This window comes from Narcine bancroftii, chromosome 4, assembly GCF_036971445.1.
Source record: "Narcine bancroftii isolate sNarBan1 chromosome 4, sNarBan1.hap1, whole genome shotgun sequence".
Taxonomy (NCBI): domain Eukaryota; kingdom Metazoa; phylum Chordata; class Chondrichthyes; order Torpediniformes; family Narcinidae; genus Narcine; species Narcine bancroftii.
The window spans coordinates 102,993,456-103,019,136 of NC_091472.1; the positions used below are offsets into that span (position 1 = coordinate 102,993,456).

The window sequence follows — 25,681 nt, forward strand, 5'->3', positions numbered from 1 at the left end:
GTGGGCATCCCTGCCTTGTTGATCTGCTTAAGTTAAATTGTTTTGATATATATCCATTTACTGTCACTTTCGCCAATGGCCCCTTATATAATGCTTTAATCCAATTAATATATTTCTCTGGTAAACTGAATTTTTGTAGTACTTTGAATAAATAATTCCATTCTACTCTGTCAAAGGCCTTCTCTGCGTCTAAAGCAACCGCTACTGTTGGAGCTTTATTTCCTTCTACTGCATGAATTAAGTTAATAAATTTACAAATATTGTCTGTTGTTCGTCTTTTTTTAACAAATCCAGTTTGGTCTAGATTTACTAATTTTGGTACATAGTCGGCTAATCTGTTTGCTAATAGTTTAGCTATTATCTTATAATCTGTGTAAAGTAAAGATATTGGTCTATATGATGCTGATGCGAGTGGATCTTTCCCTGCCTTTGGTATTACTGTAATTATTGCTGTTTTGCATGAATCTGGTAAGCTTTGTGTTTTATCAATCTAGTTGATTACTTCCAGGAGGGGAGGAATTAATAAATCTTTAAATGTTTTATAGAATTCTATTGGGAATCCATCCTCTCCTGGTGTTTTATTATTCGGTAGTTTTTTTATTATCTCTTGTATTTCTACTATTTCAAATGGTTCTGTTAATTTATTTTGTTCCTCTATTTGTAATTTTGGTATTTCAATTTTAGTTAAAAATTCATCTATTTTGTCTTCTTTCCCTTCGTTTTCAGTTTGGTATAATTGTTCGTAGAATTCTCTGAAGTTTTCATTAATCTCCGTTGGATTATATGTGATTTGTTTGTCTTTTTTCCTTGATGCCAATACCATTCTCTTCGTTTGTTCTGTCTTAAGCTGCCATGCTAGAATTTTGTGCGTTTTTTCTCCTAGTTCATAATATTTCTGTTTTGTCTTCATTATGTTCTTCTCCACCTTATATGTTTGTAGTGTTTCATATTTTATTTTTTTATCTGCCAATTCTCTTCTTTTAGTTGTGTCTTCCTTCATTGCTAATTCTTTTCATATATTTGCTATTTCCCTTTCCAACTGCTCTGTTTCCTGATTGTAGTCCTTCTTCATCTTGGTTACATAACTTATTATTTGCCCTCTGATGAACGCTTTCATTGCGTTGCTGGGATTCATTTCAAGGAGAATAGAATACAAGAGCAGGGATGCGATGTTGAGGATTTATAAAGCATGGGGTGAGACCTCACTTTGAGTATTGTAAGCAGTTTTATGCTCCTCATTTAAGAACAGGGTAGCATGATTGACCTAGTGCTTAGCACCACACTATTACAGCACCAGCAACTGGGTCCGGGGTTCGAATCCTGCGCTGTCTGCAAGGAGTTTGCACGTTCTCCCAGTGTCTATGTGAGTATCCTCCGGGTGTTCTGGTTTCTTCCCACTGTTCAATACATATCAGGAGTTGAGTTGTAGGTCAATTGGGTATAATCAGGTGGCATGGGCTCATGGGCCGAAAGGGCCCGTTACCATGCTGTGTGTCTAAATTAAAAATTTAAATTGAACATTTTTAAAAAAAAATACAAAAAGGAAGTGCTGATGTTGGAGATTCACAAGGATGATTCTAGGAATGAAAGGGTTATCCTATCAGGAGCTTTTAGTGTGTACTCCTTGAAATTTAGGAAAATGAGGGTCATGCAACTTTCTGAGGGACTATTTTATTGAAATATTTCAAATGTGGAAAGGTGTGAACAGAGTAGTCATAGAAAGGTTGGGTTGGAGAGCCAAGGACAAGAGGACACAACTTCAGGATTGAAGGGTGTTCGCTAGACTGAGATACGGTATGGAATTTCTTTCGCCGAAGGGTGGTAAATCTGTGGAATTTGTTGCCACAGGCAGTTGTGGAGATTAGGACATGGGGTGTATTTAAGGCAGAAATTGATATGTTCTTGATTAGCCAGGGCATCAAAAGTTATAGGGAGAAGGTTGTGCTATGGGGCTGGGTGGAAAAATGTATCATTTGATGATTAAATGTCAGGACAGACTCGATTGGCTGAATAGCCTATTTCTGCTCCTATTAGCATGGTCTTGTGCATGAAAGATGTGATTTAAGGTGGAGAGGATGAAGAAATGATTCACGGGAATGTCACTGGGACTAGAATGCCGAATTATCAGGCGAGACTTTTCCCCATGGGACCGTGCAGAGGAGCAACCTAAGAGGTTTATTAAATTGTGCAGGGTATAGATAAGGTAAATATTTTTCCAAGGGTATGGAAGTCTAAAACTAGAGGGCACAGGATTGAGCTGAGAGGCGAGAGATTTAAAAGGGATCTGCAGGGTGCCTTTTTCACCCAGACGGCAGTGGGTGTCTGGAACAAACTGCTAGAGGGAGTATGGAAACGGGTAAATTACGATGTTTAAAAGACATTTGGGCAAATATGTGGACAGGAAAGGTTTGGAGGGGTGTGGTGAATGACTGACGGGATCAGCTTGGTTGGACAGCCTAGTCAGCATGGAGAAGTTGGGCTGAAGGGCCTGTTTCTGTGCTACAAAACTTTGACTCTGTCCATCTGAGTGCAGAGAGCTCCATGGCACAATGTCTGTTCTGAAAGCTGCCTGTCCAGCATCTCCTCACAGCCTTCTAGACAGTGTTACTGTTTAAAGCCTTTGCTCTTGATATGCTACTGGAAAGAAAGAAATACTCCTTTTTGGAAAAAAAAATCTCATCTGGACCATTCTTTCCAAGTGACAGTGACTTCAGCCTTGATAAGTGCTCTGGTCACAGGCCCTTGTCGCAGCAAGACTGATGTCTATATGCTGAACTATGGTTTGTGAACCATATCCGGTAGTGTTTGTAATGGGCACTCTTCCCTTCTTTTATAATAAGTGACGTAAAGCACCACACCTTGCCACTGAATCACTATTGTCAACCCAGGAAGCTTTGCATCCTGAAAGGCTATACTTCATGAAGCTCGGAACATTTTTTTCACAGACTTGGGAGTGCCACTGATTAATGCACCGCTGTTCCAGTATGAGTGCTTCAGTGTATCTCTGTTTAAGTGTTGCATTGATAAGGTTTGTGGATTCTGCTACCATTTGCATAGGAAGGCACTTCTGCCAAATTTCAAGCTTTCCTCCCTTGACCGGACTTGGAACCTTCTTCTGCAGGTCAGTAGTGAAGAATCACTTTGATGCGAGGAAATGCACACTTGATTTTCTTTCAACTTCAAAGATATTCATTGTTGTCTGGACTAGACAACAATCTTTTGTTTTGTGGCAATATATGCATATTACAGCTTCTGCACAATAACTAACTAATTGACGTTTTAATTCCCATCTTTAAAACTTCATACAAACCCTCTCATCTTCCCACACCTACCCCTGATTTGATATGTCCAAATGTTGGTGACTTTTCTTCTCCATCTTTCTCCCCCCTCTCCCTCCACCCCCCCCCCCCCCCCCACCACCTCACCCCAGCAGATTATCTGATGGCCACACTTCAACTTAAAAAGGCATCCTCCTAAGCATTGATGTGTATCTAGCTATTAAAAGGTGTTTAAGATCTTCTGGATTCTGCCAATAAGTAGCAAAGTTTTTGTTCAGTGTTGCTTACAGGAAATTCCACTTTTTTCAGCTTTCTTGTCTTTCTGTAGCTACCTCCAGCCTTAAAGCAGTCCTCTGAGATTCACTGCAAAAGCCCCCCCCCCCCCCCCCCCTCCCACCACCACCACCACCACCACAGCTCTGACTGATCTTTTGTATTTTCATTGGTCCATCTTACCAAAGTTTAGCCTCTGGGATTCCTTGCCTTAATTGCTTCCCTTCCTCTACTTTATTAGTTGCTCCTTCACTAAGTTTTTAGCCTTGTATCTTTTCATGAATTGGCCCCACTTTATCTGTGCACCTGTGAAACATTTTGGGATGTTTGATGAAATTGAAGATGTTGAATGAATTAGTTGTCTGTCAATTCAATTCTCAGCACAAAGGAGACTGTTGAGTCTGTTCTCTTGGCATTTCAAGAAATAAATAGCAGTTCCTAATTGTTCATTCACAGCATGTGCCATGAGGTTGTTAATTTTGAATTTTATTTAAAAATAAAAAGCATTTAACAGCTGCCCTTCTTTGCAGTTTAACATTGGCAGAAGGTCCTGTTTGATATGTGGCAGGCAGGTTGGTTAGGTTCCTGTTTAGTTGCTTGTTATGTGGCAGGCAGGAGGTTCCTGTTTAGCTTGTTTATTTAATTTAAATTTGGATATAGCAGCATGGTAGCAGGCCATTTCACCCCTCGAATCTGTGCTGTTCAATTTACACCCAATTAACCTACACACCTGGTACATTTCGAACGGTGGGAGGAAATCAGAGCACCTGGGGAAACTTGTGCAGACATGGGGAGAACGTACAAACTCCTGACAGCATTGGATTCAAATCCCAGTCCCGATCACTGGGGCTGCTAACTGCTAAGCCATCCGTGCTGCCCAGGCAAGTTCTGTGGCAGGCAGGTTGGAGGTTCCTGTTTAGCTGCCCGTTGGTGAGGCAAAGGTTGCTATTGCTTTACTCTTGAGAAATGGTGCCTTTATTCTTCCCTGTTTCCTTTTTTCTTTTTCAATTTTTAAAATTGGTTTTTATAGTACAATGAAGAAAAAGGAGTGAAACTAAAAATACAGTATCACATAAGTATATATATCAAGATAAAATTTCAAACAATATAAATTTGGTTCCCCACCACTGCACTGGGTGAAGACAGAAAGGACATAAAAAATATTGAGTATATGTATGAGTGTATGTAAATTATATATTTCTCTGAGGGTTTCATATATTTTGTAGCTTCTGATTCCAAAAAACAAAGGTAAAACTATATCTCATCTGGAAGAGTGAGTACATCTAATCCCATTAAAAACATTTACATCAAATGAAAATAAGATGTGAAAGGTTGCCATGTATCTTCAAATTTCAATGATGAATCTAATATCTAACACGATACCTAATTTTTTATAAACTTAAACAGGACATAATATGAGAGAACGTTTGAAACACTGTTGGAGTCTTGAATCTTTCCATTTGAACAGGGTGGCTCTTCTAGCCAACAGTGTAGAGAAGGCCACAACCCCTTGCGCAGGTATAGAAAAGCTCCCTATGTCTGGTTCAATTACCCCAAAAAGAGTAGTTATTGGATGAGGTCATAGCTCCTCCTGAAATACTGTTGAAAAGGTATTTAAAATTTCTTTCCGATAGATTTCTAAGGATGGACAAGACCAAAACATCTGTCAATGTTGCAATATCAGATTTGCATCTGTCACAAATAGGGTTAATATTAGAAAAGATACAAACCAGCTTATCTTTGAACATGTGACCACTTTGAATGTTGGGCTCAGTTTGAAGATGTACAAACTCCTTACAGACAGTGCGGGTTTCGAACCCCGGTCCTGATCGCTAGGACTGTAAAGGTGTTGCGCTAACTGCTACGTTAACTGAGCCACCCAAGCAGGTTCTGTGGCAGGCAGCTTGGAGGTTCCTGTTTAGCTGCCTGTTGGGCAGCAGGTTGGTGAGGCAGAGGTTACTATGACTTTACCCTTGGGAAATGGTGCCTTCATTCCTCTCCCATTTTCTTTTTGGTCCAGCTCAGTTTGAGAATATGATGTCTGGAGAAAGTGCCTGTCCCTTTTGCATCTGTCATGTAACATGCAGAACCTGCAATTAATTGTATTAATTGATAAAATTCTTATTTTCAATTTGGGCCCAGTTAAACCCAAATGAATTGTGTGCTGATATTGGCAGGGTGCAGCAATGCAATCAGTCCAACAAATGTGTATTGTGGATCTTAAATTCATGCTTATTTTCTCTTGCATGGCACGTTATTCCCAACAGATATCTCTTGTTCATAGAGAAACAATCAAGCTTGGTTTGGTTAAATGCAGACACGCAAGAGACTGCAAATGATGGAATTGGAGCAACACACAATCTGCTGGAGGAATTCAGTGGGTCAAAAAAGAATGATGAACGTTTTAAGCCAAACCCCTTTATTGATAGTGTAGAATACAATGAAAAGAAAGAGTCATTAGTATAAAGCAAGGCAGCATGAAGGTACCTTCATGTTGATGCTTCCCGCCTTGAGCAGAGCAGCTCATGTCCCCATGCTGTGATGTGCCCAACAAGTTTGCTTTCCATGGTGCACCTAGAGACTTTGTTGAAGGACTTCCATAGTCTTCTAACAAAGTGTAGGCATTGGTGTGCATTCTTGACCAACAAGTCAACATATTGGTCCCAGATTCGGTCATTGGAGAGATTTATTGAAGAAATTGAAGCTATCCTTTTGACTTCAGTGCCATTAATGTAGAGAGGAGTGTGGAATCTGCCCCCTCCCCTGAAATGGTTGACCATCTGCTTCATCCTCCCAATGCTGAGAAGTTGTTATAATGACACCATGCTGCTAGACTTTCGATCTCTTTTTGCATTCAGTCTCATCATTATTAGATACTTGGCCTAACACTGGCAAATTTTGAAGTTGGAGTTGGGACAGGATTTAGCTGTGCAGTTGGAGGGAATATAGGAGGGGACAGGAAATATATTGCTCCAATTCAAGTAGAATGGGGAAAGTTCGATGTTGAAATTTCCATCACTTTGCAGACTGCTGGATTAGGACCTTTTGACTTTAACAAAAACAAAACAATGTCCTCCCTTCCAGTGTGAATTTCTTCTGAGTTCATTGCACATGAAATTGTTGGATTTGTGCAAATAATCATCTGGAGATTGTTTTAAAACTTTTCACCTGGAGTGTGGTGGGGCTTCCTGAAAGAGTGGCTCTCATCAAAAAGTTCCTGGAAGCCCACTCGAGTCAGGTTCTCAAGTTGAGATTAAGGTACGTTGCTCCTAACCTGTTCTATCTGGACAAATGCAAGGACAGTGATGGTCTCTGTGGTAAATCTCATTTTGCAGCCGCCTTTGATATATACAATGGGCATTTTCAGATAAATATTGAATTTATTGTCATACACTTAAGTTCAATGTACGAATGCATCAATATTCTTACTTGTTCCCGCTATGATGTAATTATAAAAAAAAACTAATAAAATACATTAAATTACTTGATGAAAGTAAATTTATGTCTGTATATGAATAATTTGAGCTATTTGAGTGCATGAAGAATAGTAACTTGGGACAATGTTTTCCTTGTCATTTCTGTGTATTTGAAAACACCCATTGCAGTGTCCAGCATCAAAGCTCTACATTAGTAGGCAGAAGATGAATTTGATTTGACTGTATTTTTTTATTTAACAGTTCATAATTTCAGGAACTCTGGAACTATTTCATATTGATACATAGGATAGGCCCTTCTCCACTCTATTTCTACATGAGTGCCTGTATGAGGATCATCATGTCATTTATGTTTTGAATATTTACCCTTCTTTCTCTATCGCTTTCCTTGAGATAAAGTGCAGTCTTCTTGAGGACTTGGATTCCCCATTGATGTCCCTATTGTGTTACTGAATTGGGAGACATGGTTAGCGTAGCCAGTGACCCTGGTTTTAATCCGGTGCTGTCTGTAAGGAGTTTGTATGTTCTCCCTGTGTGTGCGTAGTTTTCCTCTGTGTGCTCCGGTTTCCTCCCACCTTTCAAAGACATGCAAGGGTTGTCGGTTAATTGGGGTATTAGGGCAGCATACCATGATGTGTGACTAAAGGTAACTTTTAGATAGATTTATTGGTGATTTAAACACAAGAAAGTGGGATACATGATCATTGCTGAGCTCCTCAAGTCTGTTATTCAATGCAATAGTTGTCCTGCCCCAAGCTTCAACTCTTAGTTCCACAATCTTTCAAAAATGGATCTCTCTTATTTAAGTACATTCAGTGTAGATCCAGAGTAAATCATCGAAGGGAGGTACAGTTAATGTAGCCATTAGTGCAATGTTATTACAGTGCCAGTGACCTGGGCTCAAATTTCACAGATCTCTCTCCTTCAGGTGCTGCGGTTTCCTCCCATGTTCCAACAAAGTTTGGGTTAGAACATTAATTGGTTATGTGGGTGTATTTGGATGGCGTGGGCTCATTGGCCACAAGGGCCTGTTACCCTGCTGTATCTCTAAATTAATTTAAAATTCAATTCTAACCACCAGGCATTGAAGGTTAATGTACTGTTTGCCTTTCTAACTTGAGTTACATCTTCACCTTCAACTTCCATTTCTGGCACAAGGACACATCCCTCTGCTCATCACCCTGGTCACAACCTCTTCTTGCTGCTCCCTTCAAGTAGAGGTCCAGAAGCCTGAAGTCCAGCACCTCCAGGTACAAGTACGATCTCCCCACACTACCCTGGGCCTCACCATAAAACTGCTCTAGGATCACCAAAAGAACATTACGCATTTTCTGCACTGTCTGCAACTGTGAATATTATCGATCCCCAATATTCTCCTCCTTATCACACACCTTCTGAAAATCCAAAATGCCATAAATTTCTTTCTGTTGATTTGTGACTTCTTCTGAACCAGCAAATTTATAAAACATAGTTGATGATGCTCAAAAAGAAATCCTGGCCTCTTGAAAGTAAATGGTATCAATATCGACTTCTACGATTTATGCTAACCCCTCCCTCCCTGTTCTCCCTCTTCCCTTCATCCCTCTGATCTTCTTCCTCCAGCTTCCCTTCCCTTTTGTCACAGAGCATCTTTCTCATCCCTCTGTCCACTCCCCCATCACTTCTCGGCTGCTTTGCCCTTCTTATCTGAACCCACCCATCACCTGCCAGCCTGTGCTCCTTCCCCAGCCCACCTTCTTATTTCAGGTGTTTGCCTTAATTTTGGCACTGCTGAGGAAGGGCTCAGCCCCGAAACACCGACTGTCTGTTGCTGTGTATGGGTGCTGCCTGACCTGCTGAGTTTGTCTAGCTCATGTGTGTAGTATGCTAATCCCTTGACTGCATTTGAGGGATCTGATGCGATTGTCTTTGATTATTAGACCGGTAACATGATAAATTTAAGCAGTTCAATGGTTAAGAGCCGTGGACAGCTCCCTTGTTGAATAATGCCTTGGTTAGTGAATTGTCGTCAGCCAACAAAAACAACAGTTCACATTCTGATTCACTTCTGCCCTTGAGGTGATAAGTCGCAAAACTTATTTAATCTCTCATTAAAATGTTTTCTTTTAACAATTTCCCAGACACGAGATTTCAAGAAACGAGGTTAAATTAGATCACTTAGAGCTACCTAGCATTTCACGTGAGTTTTTTTGTTTACAAGTCGATTTGGCGTTGGTACAGTCTTGCCTCTGGGTTGCTTGGTGGAGAGGAAATTAGATATTTGAGGTCCCTCAGAACAGAGGAGATTACATATCTGTGTACTCCTTCTGAAATTAAAATGATTCGCCTCTGAACGTGTTGGAAAACCTGAAATTCTGATTGGCTTTACTCCGCATCTACTTGATATAACTTTTTGTACTCTTTTGGCTTGAAAGTTAGCAAAGGTAGAAGAAGGGTAACGTCGTGCACCTTTGAAGTCAGAAGGTTGTAATCATGACTTTGGTGCTGGTCAGAAATGATGTATTTAGGCTAAGATGTTAAAAAGAGATAATGCATCAGTGTGAGTTTCCTTCTGAGGTGTTTGCTTCCAACACTATAGATTTCTCAGACTCCACACCACCCCCACCCCGATGGTATTCCACAGAGAACACGTGTTTCATATCTTCCTTGATTTGCTTCTAATTTTGTGGCTCTTCTCATTAACTTTTACAATCCCCATATGGTGCCAGTTGCTTTAATGTGAACATGTCTCCATTCTCAGTGGGAGCTCCCTCATGCCACACGTGTCTGGATGACATTAACGCTATAAAGTACGAATAGATTTTTAGCATAGCGGTTAGCGCAAGATGGTTACAGCATCAGCAATCGGAACCGGGGTTCTAATCGCACGCTGTCTGTAAGGGCCCGTGCTCCCCTTCTGTAAGGCCTTCACTCCCCCTCTGTAAGGCCTCACTCCCACTCTGAAGGCCTTCGCCCCCCCCCAGCACTCCCTCACTCCCCAGCACTCCCTCGCCTGCCAGCAGTCCCTACCCCTGGCTCCCCCTCCCCTCTCCCCACTTACCCCTTCGCTCCCCCACCCCCTCACCTCTTTTTCTGCCGGCTCCCCTCCTGCTCCCCTGGCTCTACCCTCCTCCCAACCCTCTCTCTCCCCCTCTCTCTCCCCCCTCTCTCCCCCTCTCTCCCCCTCTCTCCCCCTCTCTCTCTCCCCCTCTCTCTCTCCCCCTCTCTCTCTCCCCCTCTCTCTCTCCCCCTCTCTCTCTCCCCCTCTCTCTCTCCCCCTCTCTCTCTCCCCCCTCTCTCTCTCCCACGCTCTCTCTCTCCCCCTCTCTCTCTCCCCCTCTCTCTCTCCCCCTCTCTCTCCCCCCCCTCTCTCCCCCCCTTTCTCCCCCCCTTTCTCCCCCCTCTCTCTCCCCCCTCTCTCCCCCCCTCTCTTCCCCCCCCTCTCTCCCCCCCTCTCTCCCCCCCTCTCTCCCCCCCTCTCTCCCCCCCTCTCTCCCCCCGCTCTCTCCCCCCGCCTCTCTCCCCCGCTCTCTCCCCCGCTCTCTCACCCCTCCTCTCTTCCCCCCTCTCTCCCCCCCCTCTCTCCCCCCCTCTCCCCCCCCTCTCTCCCCCCCCTCTCCCCCCCGCCTCTCCCCCCGCTCTCTCCCCCCGCTCTCTCCCCCGCCTCTCTCCCCCCCCGCTCTCTCCCCCCGCTCTCTCCCCCCGCTCTCTCCCCCCTCTCTCCCCCCCTCTCCCCCCCTCTCCCCCCCTCTCCCCCCCTCTCCCCCCCCTCTCCCCCTCTCTCCCCCCCTCTCTCACCCCCTCTCTCGCTCCCCTCTCTCTCACCCCTCTCTCTCCCCCCCTCTCTCCCGCCCCTCTCTCTCCCCCTTCTCTCTCCCCCCCTCTCTCTCTCTCCCCCCCTCTCTCTCCCCCCCCCCTCTCATAAATCTCTTGTAAAGAGATCAGACACATTGTCAATTTGATATGGTCTGGTTTCCATTTCAGATGGGGGATTATTGAAGAACGTTCTATTTTGCTGCCTGGTTTGAGTTGCCAAATCCTCCTTTACAAGCTACACCTGTTCAGAAATGTTTTACGCCCATTTTCCTGCCCTTCCCCTCACTGTTTCCCTTTGCACATTGCAGAATGTGCCATGAACTAGGGAACAAGTGTGAATTTTTGAAAAAAAGTGTACCATTAAAGCTGAAATGTCTTAATTTCTGATCAAGTCAGGATGACCTTCCATTGGGGGAACTCACTGAATGAGACAGGCCGAGGTGGAGTTCTGGGATGTCCTGAGAGCCTGCACGAATCATCAGTGGATGTATTCAAAGACATCTTTAATCTCTCTCTCCAACAGGTCAAAGTCCCCACTTTGTTCGAGAAGGCTTATAAAGCGCAGTATAAAGTATCAATGACAACTGACCTGTGGCTCTAACATCTACTGTCATAAAATGCTTTGAGAGCCAGGTCCTGGCTCATATCCTCCCAGCTAACCTTCACCTCTTTAATTTGTCTATTGGCCAAACAAATCATTTCCCGAGATCTCCACTCAGCCCTGGGACACTTGGACACCAAGGTCACAGTCTCTACTAAACTCATTCACTACAGGGGAGGGGACAGGGTCTGCACTCGGGTCCACATTAATGGCACTGACATGGAAAAAGTAGATGGCTTCAAGTCCTGAGGATTAAATGTCTCCAGTGACCAGACGTGGGACAAGCACATTAATATGACGGTCAAGAAAGCACCAACGATTCTATTTTCTCAGAAGACTAAGGAAGTTCAGTCTATCCCCCTTGTCCCTCAACAACTTCTACAGGTGCGCCAGCCAGCCAGACCACACTTGCTGGATTCATCACAGTGTGGGACAGGAGCTGCTCTACTCAAGATTAGAAGAAGCATTGTTCCAGCTCTGAACAACACACAAACTTCCCTCCCATCATGAACTCCATCTACATCTCCTGTTGCCAAGGAATGGCAGCCAACATACTGAAGGACTCATCTCACCTGTCACACTTTCTTCTCCCTCCTCACAGCCATCAGGCTCCTGAATATACTCCATAATAGTCCTCTCATGCTGCCCTTGTTTGGTGCTAATCAATCTTCCTTTTCATTGTAATCCTACATTCTTTACACAGATGAATGTGATGTTAGAGATAACCTAGTTGCAAAATAACTCCACTGTGCCCATTTAATATTATGGCAAATACACTTCAACTAAAATAGCACTTCAATCAGACAGTCGTCCATCATCAAGCAAGACTTAAAATGTCCTGTGTCAATGAAAAATAACAGGCAAAATTCACGTTCAAGTTAATCATATGACTGTACATCTATAACCAGACAAAACAATGTTTCTCCAGACCATTGTGCCCATACATTCACTTACACAGTACACAGCACAGAATAATCACATGTATACATAAAAATATAATATGAATGTATAAATATTTTGGAATAATTTACTTGTTTCATTGTGGAAGCTATTTCCCAGCCTGGCAGTCCTGATTTTGATGCTCCTGTACCTCCTTTCTGATATTGTGGGTCAACGATCCTATGTCATGGATGGTCGGGATCCTCAATATTTCTTTGAGCCCTATTTAAGCAATGCTCCTGGTCAATGCCATCAATAGAGGAAAGGGAGGCGCCAGTTATCTTCTCAGCCGTTTTGATGATCCAACCAGATGCTTTGCAGCCACCATGCCACACAATGATGCAGCCAACAGGACATTTTGAATGTTGTCTTGTAAAATGTTGTCAAGATCAGGACTGGTAGCCTTGCCCTCCTCAATTGCCTGATGAAATGTAGGCACAGCTGCACCTCTCTAATGAGGTGTTGTAGATCCAGGGTAGGTTGTCTGTTTGTATGAACACCGTTGAACTTTGTGCTTTCCATGATGAAGCCATTGATGTGTAATGGGGAGTGGTTGACCTTCATCCTCCTGACAACCATACATGTTGAGACTCAGGTGGTTGTTCTTGAAGCATTTTATAAGCCTCCCAGCATCCTCTCTGTAAGCCGACTCAACATTGTTGCCGATGAGACCAACTACTATTGTATCATCCGCAAATCTGATGATTCTGTTAGAACTGAAACAGTACAGTCGAGTCAGCAGCTTGAACAGTAGCGGGCCGAGCACACAGCTCTGATGGGACTTGAGGGTTTGCTACCAACCTGGAATGACTATGGTCTTTTGGTCAAGAAAAGCAGAATCTAGTTGCAGAGAGTGGTGTTGAGTTCCAGCGAGAATACCAGGTCTGGGGTATAATCTTGTTGAATGCCAAGCTGAAGTCAGTGAACAACAGCCTGGCGCATGAGGCATCGTTCTATAGGTGGGTCAGAAAAGAGTCAAAGGTTTTAGGTCAAGGCTAAAGCATCGTCTGTGAACTGGTTTGAATGGTAGGCAAACTAGAAGGGTCTGATGCCACTGGAATGGGTGATTTGATGTGTTGTATTACCAGTTGCTCAAAGCACTATATGACTTTAGTCATTTAGTCCAGCTATCATCGCTATCTTGGGCAATGGGATGATTGCAGTTGCCTTGAATCCTGCAGGGATAGTGGACTGCTGCAGTGAGATGTTGAAGACGTCCATTATGACTTCCATCAGTTGGGCCACAGTCCTTCAGCACATACTAGGTATGTTATCTGGTCCAGCTGCTGTTGTGTGGGTTCACCCTGGATAGGATCCTCCGTCCCTCAGCTGTGACCATGCAGGTGTCTTCTTCAGGGGAAGAATTGGGTTTCCTTGATGTCACAATGGGTGCTTTCAATTTGCAGCACCTAGGTAGCCCTCTTGGGGCCAGGGTGAGATTACGGAGTCCTGTGGGCATGATGCACCTTTCAAGTAGCAGCCTAACCTACCTGCTAAATCACCAACCGGGCAAATTAAAGGGGATCCAGCCTTGTGATGATGAGGTGAGTGACATGTCACACAGCCAGTTCACTTTCTGTTTAAAGTAAAGTTCTCCTAAACTTTCATCCCATCAGTCTCCACCCCAGTAGCTGCCACATATAGTGGGGGAAGAGTGGTTGCTGCCACAACTTGCTGTGATGTGCTGCTCTGGTTTGCAGTTACAACGGTGCAGGAGCAAAAGCCATTTTCTTTACCCATAATCCACCACATTGCTGGAACTGCTCTACCAGCTCCAGAATGATTCCAGCAGCATGGGAGATTATGGGTAAGGTAGACGGCTATTGCTCCCACATTGAGCCATTGCCACGAACTGGAGCGACACTTCGCAGCAACAGCATATCACGGCTCCCCTCCCCACCTTTCGCGCCACCCCCAACCATTCGTGGCAGCAGCACGTCGAGGCAGTGCTGCAACAGCATCCTGCATTGAGCCAGTCATTGGTTTCCCTGTGATGCACGCATGCAAGTGCTGACATCACCAGAGTAACTGGGTCGGCCATTTCCCCTTTCAAATCGCTGAAGGAGGGTGCCCGAGTAAGTTTTACTGGGTTCCCTGACCACCTCCAAAGTAGGTTTGACCCGGTTGGGTTTTAACCAGATTGACCCAGTTGGACCCTTTCAAACAGCCATGCACCTGGGTCATCAACTGAGCAAATTGCCTGGTTAACCCCATTTTACATGGTAATTTGAAAGGGGTTATTGTTTTGTTCATCCACTTTTTTGGATCTACTCAGAGGATTCCTCTTTATTTTAAAGCCCCACTGAAACCCTGTTGAAGAGCAGAATTAGTGGAAAATTCCAGTGCTCATCTGTATAAGTTCAGTTTTAGTTCGTTTATTTGTCATCCGATTGTACCAGTACAACCTGATAAAACAGCGTTTATGTTTGGCACTGGGCCAATTTTGTGGACTGTGGTTTCATTTGTAATGCCCAAGATTGCGGGGACATGTGTTGCGAAGAAGACACCTTCCTTAATCTTGTATGGATTTCAGTCAAATATTTGCAAGTGGATCTCCTTGCTTCCATCTTGTGGAATGGATGAGGAAGTAGGGATGCTGTGTGGGGAGGGAGATGTTAAGAGCCAGCCAGCAAGCCTGAGGCTTTGGATACACTTAGTCAACCAACAGCTTTCATCTCTGGTAATCTGAGCCCAGTGCAGGTAAAGATACCCATATCCGTCATGTATGCCATAAACTTCTTTGGAAAATATTTGCCAGTCATTGTTCAGTCTAAATTCCAGCTGCACATTACATGCACTTCCCACATCTATTACATATTTATGACATTGGCTGTTGATCAAGGATCCAGATGTTTCCAAAATGATTGGAATTTCCGTGGATTGCCAGTCTCCTGGAATTGTTCTGAAGATTCTAGGAATGTGACCTTTTCAGATGACCACTGAAAACAGATGAATTAAAGATCATTGGGCATTGGGGCAATGATTTGTTTTATTGGAACAAAAATAAATGAGGCCACTTTGGATGAAGTTTTGTTCGAGATAATGGGCATATGCTGAGAAAACTATTTTCATTGTTCATCTGACACTAGACTTGGGCAGGACCCCAATCCTGCAAACTCTCCAGCAATTTTGGATATCGCATTAGACCCTGGCATCTGCAGATTTTCCTGTTTGACTCGAATAAAACAGATGGAACTAGTTAACGATGAAAGCGATGGGTCAGCATCACCAGTTTAAGAACAGCTAGCATTTCATGAAGCCAAGTGCTGGTGATGTTTAAAATCAGAAATAAAAACAGAAAATGTTCAAAATGCTCAGAAGATCTGGCAACATCTGTGGAGAGAAAGAAGAAAAGTTAACAATTCCTGGAAGAAAGGAATGGAGTAAATTATTATTCTTAACATCTCGAAATAAACCAGTCTCTTGGATGCTTTTGATTGCGTCACCAAATAATCTAAGGTAGACTAATCAGCCTGGGAAGTACTGAGATTTTGTTTGATTATAACTCACAGCGATATTTATGTGGCCTTGATGAGAATCGTGTCCAGTTCACAGTCAAGTCATTCATCCCACGTGTTTAAAATCCCGTGAACCTTCCAAATGACCAAAGATGCTTCCTTCTGTCCAGGCAGCAGTTTGATATGTCATTAAGACATGAATGGCAAATCGCAGACATTCATGATTATAGTCAGGGAGCAGAAATTCATTTTTTTTCAGTCCTTGGTGAATACCAAGAAACAAGTGCAAAGACTGGAACTTATTTTTAAGGTGTGTGGTTGATTTTTTTTTTCTTTTGGATTGTTTTTATTTAAATAAAACACTCTGTCCATGATGCAGATAACTGATGTCTATCTTGATTTCACTTAATCTTCTTCAGCATGATGCTGAACCAAGCCATGAAAGACCCCAACAATGAAGACGCTGTTTACATCCGGTACCGCACGGATGGCAGTCTCTTCAATCTGAGGCGCCTGCAAGCTCACACCAAGACACAAGAGAAACTTGTCCGTGAACTACTCTTTGCAGACGATGCCGCTTTAGTTGCCCATTCAGAGCCAGCTCTTCAGCGCTTGACGTCCTGCTTTGCGGAAACTGCCAAAATGTTTGGCCTGGAAGTCAGCCTGAAGAAAACGGAGGTCCTCCATCAGCCAGCTCCCCACCATGACTACCAGCCCCCCCACATCTCCATCGGGCACACAAAACTCAAAACGGTCAACCAGTTTACCTATCTCGGCTGCACCATTTCATCAGATGCAAGGATCGACAACGAGATAGACAACAGGCTCGCCAAGGCAAATAGCGCCTTTGGAAGACTACACAAAAGAGTCTGGAAAAACAACCAACTGAAAAACCTCACAAAGATAAGCGTATACAGAGCCGTTGTCATACCCACACTCCTGTTCGGCTCCGAATCATGGGTCCTCTACCGGCATCACCTACGGCTCCTAGAACACTTCCACCAGCGTTGTCTCCGCTCCATCCTCAACATCCATTGGAGCGCTTTCATCCCTAACGTCGAAGTACTCGAGATGGCAGAGGTCGACAGCATCGAGTCCACGCTGCTGAAGATCCAGCTGCGCTGGGTGGGTCACGTCTCCAGAATGGAGGACCATCGCCTTCTCAAGATCGTGTTATATGGCGAGCTCTCCACTGGCCACCGTGACAGAGGTGCACCAAAGAAAAGGTACAAGGACTGTCTAAAGAAATCTCTTGGTGCCTGCCACATTGACCACCGCCAGTGGGCTGATATCGCCTCAAACCGTGCATCTTGGCGCCTCACAGTTTGGCGGGCAGCAACCTCCTTTGAAGAAGACCGCAGAGCCCACCTCACTGACAAAAGGCAAAGGAGGAAAAACCCAACACCCAACCCCAACCAACCAATTTTCCCCTGCAGCCGCTGCAACCTTGTCTACCTGTCCCGCATCGGACTTGTCAGCCACAAACGAGCCTGCAGCTGACGTGGACTTTTACCCCCTCCATAAATCTTCGTCCGCGAAGCCAAGCCAAAGAAAAGATCTTGATTTCACTTACCTGCCTTTCATGTCCCATGGCCCTGTACCTGTTTTGACCATCTTGTGTTTTTGATGATTGCAAAACCAATCCACCTTGAGCTTGAGCCACAGGAGACTCTCTCATCTCCCTCTCTCTCTCTCTCTCTCATGGCCCATCCCTTCGCAAGCGAAGATGAACACTGTGCCTTGTAGCTCTTCTGTCCTCACAGAACTTTTGTTCTGTTTTCCATGGAGCTTTAGGCTCCATGTGCCGGGGCAAGGACTTGGAGGCGAGTGCTTGCCCAGGATAAATGCTTCCCTCTGGGTCCCATGCCACTGGGCCTGGCGAAGTGCGAGGCACGACAGCCAGAGTGACACGAGATTCCTCTGCAAGTGCTCGCTGGCCATTGTCCTTACCGATCCTTCGCCCTCCGAGTTTGCTGCTGCAGACCGCTAGGGAAACTGTTTCCCGTGCTCTGTCACAGCTGCCAACCCCGGCTGCCAGACTGACATGTGCTATTTGCCCATAGTTGGTACCCTTTCCAGGTACTGACGGCTGGGTGAGCCGAGCCCGGGGACTTGAAGTCAGAGTTACCTTCTCCTAGCCTTTGCCTAAAGAGGCAAATCCTGTAAGGCAGCAGGTGGAACCCAGGAGACTGAAGATGCTGGAATCAGGAGTAAAAATGAATCTGCAGAAGGAACTCTAGTGGGTTGAGCAGGAATTCAGTGGGAGCAAAAGAACTGCCGACATTTTGGTCAGATCCTTTAGGGTTGGCGTAACAGGCAGTGGAATGCCTTTACAGCGCCAGCGATCAGGTCCGGCATTGTCTGTAAGGAGTTTATGTCTTCATGGGTTTCCTCCCTCTGTTCAAAAACGTACTGGGGGTATCAGTTAATGGGGTGTAGATTGGGAGGCACTGACTCATGGGCCGAAATGGCTTGTTACCGTATTGTATATCTTTAAAAAAAAAGGACCTGAAACATCAACCATTCTTTTGCTCCATGGATGCTGCTTGACACAGGCTCCCTGCAGATTGTTTATTTTTGCTCTTTTTGGAGCTCGATAGCTGTAAATGGTTCCCAGCTTCTATCCCTTTTTTGGGAGTATTCTTCAATTTCTTTTAACCTTTTGCATTGAAGAAGCATTCACAAATTATGCTTTCAACTTCCTTGAACAGACAAAAATAACTTCTACCAGTCAAATCCTTCAATTGTTTGAGCTTCTTCAATTTCCTCTCCCATGTTATTTGTTCAAAGGACATGATGGTGTAAGTATCCTTATAATTTAATAATCTGCTTGATTCATTTGACTTAACGTTGCTTCTTCTTCAAGGCTAATGTGCCTGACATTTTGTTGCTCAAACAAAGCAAAACTCCTGATGTGATGTGCTGAAGACTCAGTGTAGAGGAAGCATTACTTTCTCCAGCAATTTCCACCATACAATTATTATTGACTCTCTACTGACAATAACCACACCAGCAGTGCGAGTATAAGACAGCTTTAATAAACTTATATGTACACTAAGAGGTCTTGTCTCTCTGCAAGACAAACCTGGAAGGCTAGACTGTAGCTCTGGACTGCTTTATATACAAGGTCACCGGGATGACCCCTGGTGACCTACTGGGATAATTACATATCACCACAGACTCATTACTTGATTCGGAGTAATGTTAACATTTGCCCCTGTTATTTTTTTGAATGGTTTGTGCATGTGTTTAGCCTGTGTGCAAAGTATGAATGGCAGCTTGATTTATGCTGGGAAATTGGAATGGAATGATTGAGCTAAACTTGGCCCCCACCTCATCCTTGACGTTCAACAGTATTTAATTAACAAATTAATAATTTTTATATCCATTGTTCTGAGCTGCTGAAGAAAGTTTCTCAAATGTTCAAAGCTATTCTAACATTTGTGGGTGTGAATAATTATTTCCTGGCATGTAATTAGGTTCAAGATCACACAACTGAACTATGATGCAGAGGTCCTGGAATATAAATTAAACCTTTCAACTCTGCTTTCTCCTCGTACACAAATGACATCACAAACATTTTTATATAAGCTTAAGCCCTGCTTGTAATTTCCCCATCTTCAAACTATTATTATTTGAGAGCTTGTAATTGGCTTCAAAAATCCAGGCAGCCTGTTATTGAGAGATTCGATGCAGACAAACCTTGTCTGTTACTCTCTCAGCCTGTGGTTTGGGGCTCAAGACATCTTGAATGCATCCTGAGTTAAGTGCAAAGAAAATATTTTCACAAAATCTACACAAGTTTTCTTTTTTTTTCAATCAAGCAATGGGTTTGGAGCCAGAGTTTTCAGACAAAATAATGGCAAGTTAGAAGTCCATGGCCTGTTTCTGCTCCGTAAATGGTTATACTCTTGTTGATGAGTAGATATTATTCTAAAAAGACTTGGCAATCTGTAATGAGGGAATTGCTGTTTGGTGAATAGCCACTGTTTGAAGAAAAAGAGATTGCTGTTCACCTCCCCAGAAGATTCACAAGATTGTATGTCCATGGCAAAGGCAGCAACAAATGTTCTGTATTTCACAAACCAGACAATTTGTGCACCCAATCACAGAAAGGAAACTTCCAACTCTGCCTGACGTTTTACTGGCAACAGTTGGTAATTGTTCTGGGATATTTAACCAAAATTCTCTGATCACATTGTGTTTTTCTTTGTCTAAATCTTACTGCAATTCACCCAATTTTTGTACTTTTTTTTCTTTAACTTGAGGATACATTATTTCACTGATTTCTTGAGTGTTTCTGACCACTATGGACAGCTGTTCTGCTGCTTGTGATATTAAAGTAGTCATTGAGTAATTTCATCTTTCTCGCTGATGTTCAAGAAAAGTTTGCCTTCCATTCAGAATTCTCAGGCCTTAGAGGGATTGACATAAAAAGTTCAAGCAATGAGATGTACCACCAGTAAATTCCTATCTGGACTGAAGTTCATTTCAGAAGTGATGGGAAGTTGTTCAATGCATGGCAACTTAACTCCAGCCTAGCAGTAGGGTGGAGGGGAGGGAGGGCAAGGAGAAAGAGAGTGTGCAAGAGAGCAAAGGATGGATGGGAAGGAGAGGATGGCCAGAGAGTAGGCTGGTAAAACAGTGACTGAAGAAAGAGAGTGAGGTGGAGAGACGGGGAGGAGAGTAGATTCCCGACAAAGAGCATAGACCCGAAACATCGACTACCTTTTACTTCCTATGGATGCTGCTTGAACTGCTGAGTTTCTCCAGCACATTTGTGTATTGTACAAGACCCCAGCAACTGTCTAATTTCTTGTTTGAACTCCATTATCACACTGTTGCTTGTTAATCATTTTTAATTTTTTTTATTTTTCACACTGTGAACCATATCAATCAAAATACATACAAACATTTCCCTCTTAAATATACACAGTGGCATTTTCTCCCCTTCTTTCCCCCCTCCCTTCCTCCCTCCCTCCTTCCCACCCCGCTCCAAACCCATTAAATGTTCAACATATACAATAAACCCATTAAACAATGTCATCACACAATGACATTGTGTCATCTACTTTTACACACTGGATCAAGTCATTTCGTCTTCTACTCATTCTGCCATTTTAGGTGGTGGAGGTTTACAGTAGAGTTCCATGTACAGTTCCAAAATTTGTTCGAATACTGTGATGTTATTTCTTAAATTTTATGTTATTTTTTCCAATGGAATAAATTGATTCATTTCCATGTACCATTGCTGTACTCTCAGACTCTCTTCTGATTTCCAAGTTGACATTATACATTTTTTTTGCTGCAGCTAAGGCTATCATAATTTTTTTTTGGACTTCATCCAGTTTGAGGTCTAATTCTTTACTTATATTACTTAAAAGAAAGATCTCTGGATTTTTTGGTATGTTGCTTTTTGTGATTTTATTTAATACCCGATTTAGATCTTCCCAAAACTTTTTCAATTTCTCACATGCCCAGATTGCATGTACTGTTGTTCCCATTTCCTTCTTACAGTGAAAACATCTATCCGACAATGTTGAATCCCATTCTTTTAATTTTTGAGGAGTAATATATATACCCTGTGTAACCAATTATATTGCATCATGCGTATCCTTGTGTTTATTATATTCTTCATAGTTCCAGAGCATAACTTTTCCCATGTTTCATTTTTTATCTTTATGTTTAAATATTTTTCACACTTTTGTTTGGGTTTCTAGTTTATTTAATCATTTTCCTTATCTTGCAGCTTAATGTACATGTTCATTATAAATCTTTTAATTATCATTGTGTCTGTAATCATATATTCAAAGCTGCTTCCTTCTGGTAATCTCATTCTGTTTCCCAATAAGCTTACAGTTGATGATCTACAAACATTGTACCATGAGTTATTCCATATTTGTACTTCAACTGTTCAAATGTTAATAAATTATTTCCCAAAAAACAATTTTCTATTCTTTTGATTCCTTTTCTCTCCCATTCTCTAAAGGAAAGGTTATCTATTGTAAAAGGGATGAATGGGTTTTGCATCAATAATAATTTTGGTATTTGGAAATTCATTTCTTTCCTTTCTAAGTGGATCTTCTTCCATGTATTAAGCAAATTATGCAGTACTGGTGAGCTTTTATATTGCACCAACTTTTCATCCCACTTATAAAGTATATGTCCTGGTACCTTCTCCCCTATTTTATCTAGTTCTATCTTAGTCCAGTCTGGTTTTTCCCTTGTCTGGTAAAAATCTGATAAATACCTTAATTGTGCGGCTCTATAATAATTTCTAAAGTTTGGTAACTGCAAACCACCTTGGTTATACCTCTCTGTTAATTTATCTAACGCTACCCTCGGTTTCCTCCCTTTCCACAAGAATTTCCTTATTATTCTCTTTAGTTCATTTAAAACATTCTGTTAAGGGAATTGGTAACGTTTGAAATAAGTATTGTATCCTTGGGAAGACATTCATTTTAATGCAGTTTACCCTCCATATCAATGTTCGTGGTAATTCTTTCCAATGTTCTAAGTCTTCCTGCAATTTTTTATTAGTGGCTGATAATTTAGTTTGTACAAGTGGCTTAAGTTATTACCTAACCTGATACCTAGGTATTGGATTGCTTGTGTTTACCATTTAAATGGTGATTCTTTTTAAAATTCTGTATAATTCGCGTTACTCATTGGCATCACTTCACTTTTATTTGCGTTGATCTTGTACCCCAACATTTCTCCATATTCCTTCAATTTCTTATGTAATTCTTTTATTGATATCTCTGGCTCTGTTAGGTATACTATGATGTCATCTGCAAATAAGCTGATTTTATACTCCTTCTCCTTTATTTTTATCCTTTTTATTTATTTTCTGTTCTTATCAGTTCTGCCAATGGTTCTATTGCTAAAGCAAACAGTGAGGGAGATAGTGGACATCCCTGCCTAGTTGACCTACTTAACTTAAATTGGCTCGATACATATCCATTTACTGTTACATTCGCCAGTGGTCCATGAGACAATGCTTTAATCCAATTTATATATTTTTCTGGTAGATTAAAGTATTACAGAAGTTCAAATAAGTAGTTCCACTCTACTCTGTCAAAGGCTTTTTCTGTGTCTAAAGCAACAGCCACTGTTGGTTTCTTATTTCCTTGAACTGCATGAATTAGATTAATAAATTTACAGACATTATCCGCTGTTCGTCTTTTCTTAATAAATCCAGTTTGATCTTGTTTTACTATTTTTGGTACACAATCGGCCAATCTGTTTGTTAATAATTTTGCTATTATCTTATAATCTGAGTTAAGTAGAGATATTGGTCTATATGATGTTGGTGTTAATGGATCCTTCTCCGTCTTTGGTATTACTGTAATTATTGCTGTCTTACATGAATCTGGCAAGTTTTGTGTTTCTTCTACCTGGTTCGTTACTTCAAGGAGAGGAGGAATTAATAACTCTTTAAATGTTTTATAAAATTCTATTGGAAATCCATCCTTTCCTGGTGTTTTATTGTTCAGCAGCTTTTTTAATATATCCTGTACTTCCTCTATTTCAAATGGTTTTATTAGTTTGTTTTGTTCCTCTTCTTGCAATTTCAGCAATTCAATTTTAGCTAAAAATTCCTCTATTTTATCATCTTTCCCCTCGTTCTCAGTTTGGTATAATTGTTCATAAAATTCCTTAAAGTTTTCATGAATCTCTATTGGGTTATATGTAATTTGTTTGTCCCTTTTCCGTGATACCAATATAGTTCTTTTAGCTTGTTCTGTTTTAAGTTGCCAGGCTAATATTTTGTGGTTTTTTTTCTCCCAGTTCACAATACTTTTGCTTTATTTTCAATATGTTCTTCTCCACCTTGTACATTTGTAATGTTTCATATATTATTTTTTTGTCCGCCAATTCTCTCCTTTTTGTTATATCATCCCTTTTTATTAGTTCCTTTTCTGTACTTACTATTTCCCTTTCCAACTGCTCTATTTCCCGATTGTAGTCCTTTTTCATCTTAGTCACATAACTTATTAAATGTCCTCTAATGAAGGCTTTCATTGCATCCCATTGCATCCCATAATAAAAATTTGTTTTTCGCTGATTCTGCGTTTATTTCAAAATATGTTATAATTTGGTGTTCAATAAACTTTCTAAATTCCTGCCTTTTAAGTAACATGGAGTTTAACCTCCATCTATATGTTCTTGGTGTCCAGTTCTATTGATAATAACAGGGGTGAATGATCTGATAGTAATCTTGCTTTATACTCAGTTTTCCTAACTCTCCCTTGAATATGGGCCGACTACAAAAACCTATCAATCCTTGAGTATGTTTTGTGCATACTTGAATAATATGAATATTCCTTCTCTCTTGGGTGTTGCCTCCTCCATATATCCATAAGTTTCATTTCCTGCATTGATTTAACCATAAATTTGGCCACTTTACTCTTTTTGCTTGTCTTTTGTCCAGTTTTATCCAACATTGGATCCAAATTGAGGTTAAAAATCCCCTCCTATCAATATATTCCCTTGTGTGTCTGCAATCTTCAAAAACATATCCTGCATAAACTCCTTGTTAGCCACATATATATTGAGCAAATTCCAAAATTCTGAGTATATCTGACACTTTATCATTACCTACCTCCCTGCTGGATCTATTATTTCCTCCTCTATTTTGATTGGTACATTTTTGTTAACTAATATGGCTACACCTTTAGGTTTTGAATTATATGATGCTGTCGCTACGTGTCCTACCCAGTTTCTCTTTAATTTGTTATGTTCCACTTCAGTTAGATGCGTTTCCTGCACAAATGCTATATCTATTTTTTCCTTCTTCAATAAATTTAGTAGCCTCTTCCTTTTAATTTGGTTATGTATTCCATTAATGTTTATAGTCATATAGTTCAATGTGGCCATCTTGTATCCTGCTTACACCTCTTTTCCAACTCCATCCCCCTTTGTCCCATTTTCATCTCTTAGTTTTCCCTTATTAAACTCAATGAACGACAACACATTTAAAACATAAACTACCCCAACAGTTCCCACATCCAATAAAACCTCAACCCCAAATGCTTCCCCCCCTCTCTGAGTTGCCCCTTATCCCTTGCCAGGCAACCACAACTCCCCTTTTCATGTGGATTGCAATCTTGCTCGCAAGCGTCAACTGATTTTGCAGTGATGACTATTCCCTCTCCCCCCAGCCCCCCCAGAAAACACTTTTTCCCCCCTTATTTCCTTCTCTTTCCCCTCTTTAGTTCTTTACATATACATTGTTTTTACATCTTTATATATATTTTATCGCCGTTCTTCATTCTTGTTACATCTTTTCAACTCTTCTTCTGTCCTGCAAACGTTCTGCGAATTCTTGTGATTCCTCCAGATCTGAGAATAGTCTGTTTTGCTCCCCGGGTATAAATATTTTAAACACGGCTGGATGTCTTAATATGAATTTATAACCTTTTTTCCATAAAATCATTTTCGCTGTTTATAAAGATGTAAAAACTCCTTCCTCCTCTTTAAGAGTTCAAAACTTATGTCTGGGTAAAAAAATATTTTTTGACCCTTGTATTCCAATGGCTTATTATCTTCCCTAACTTTATTCCTTGCCCACTCCAGTATTTATTTTCTCTTGTCGTATATCTCAAAAATTTTACTAAGATGTATCTTGGTTTTTTATGTGTCTGTGGTTTCGGAGCTAGTGCTCTGTGTGCCCTTTCTATTTCCATTTCTTCCTGCATTTCTGATGTTCCCAGGACCTTCAGGATCCATCCTTTTATTAATTCCTTCATGTTTGTGCCTTCTTCACCCTTCTTCAGGCCCACTATTTTTATGTTGTTTCGCCTACTATAATTTTCCAACATATCAATTTTCTGAGATAACAACTCTTGTGTCTCTTTAATTTTTTTATAATTTTCTTCCAATTTTTCTCTTGTCATTTAC

At 41.8% G+C, this 25,681-nt stretch overlaps 1 protein-coding gene and 1 long non-coding RNA gene across 3 annotated transcripts in view; one reads left to right on the forward strand and one right to left on the reverse strand.

Annotated features, from left to right (window-relative positions):
• LOC138760929 (pleckstrin homology domain-containing family G member 1) overlaps nt 1-25,681 on the forward strand; it is a 233,803-nt gene that overhangs the window by 72,898 nt on the left and 135,224 nt on the right. The gene's annotated exons all lie outside the window — the stretch shown is intronic.
• The window catches only part of LOC138760930 (uncharacterized), a 36,927-nt gene continuing 26,017 nt past the window's right edge, over nt 14,772-25,681 (reverse strand). For both annotated transcript variants that reach the window (XR_011355971.1, XR_011355970.1), the window contains one exon: nt 14,772-15,653. This is a non-coding gene — a long non-coding RNA (uncharacterized lncRNA). The remainder of the gene's footprint in view (nt 15,654-25,681) is intronic.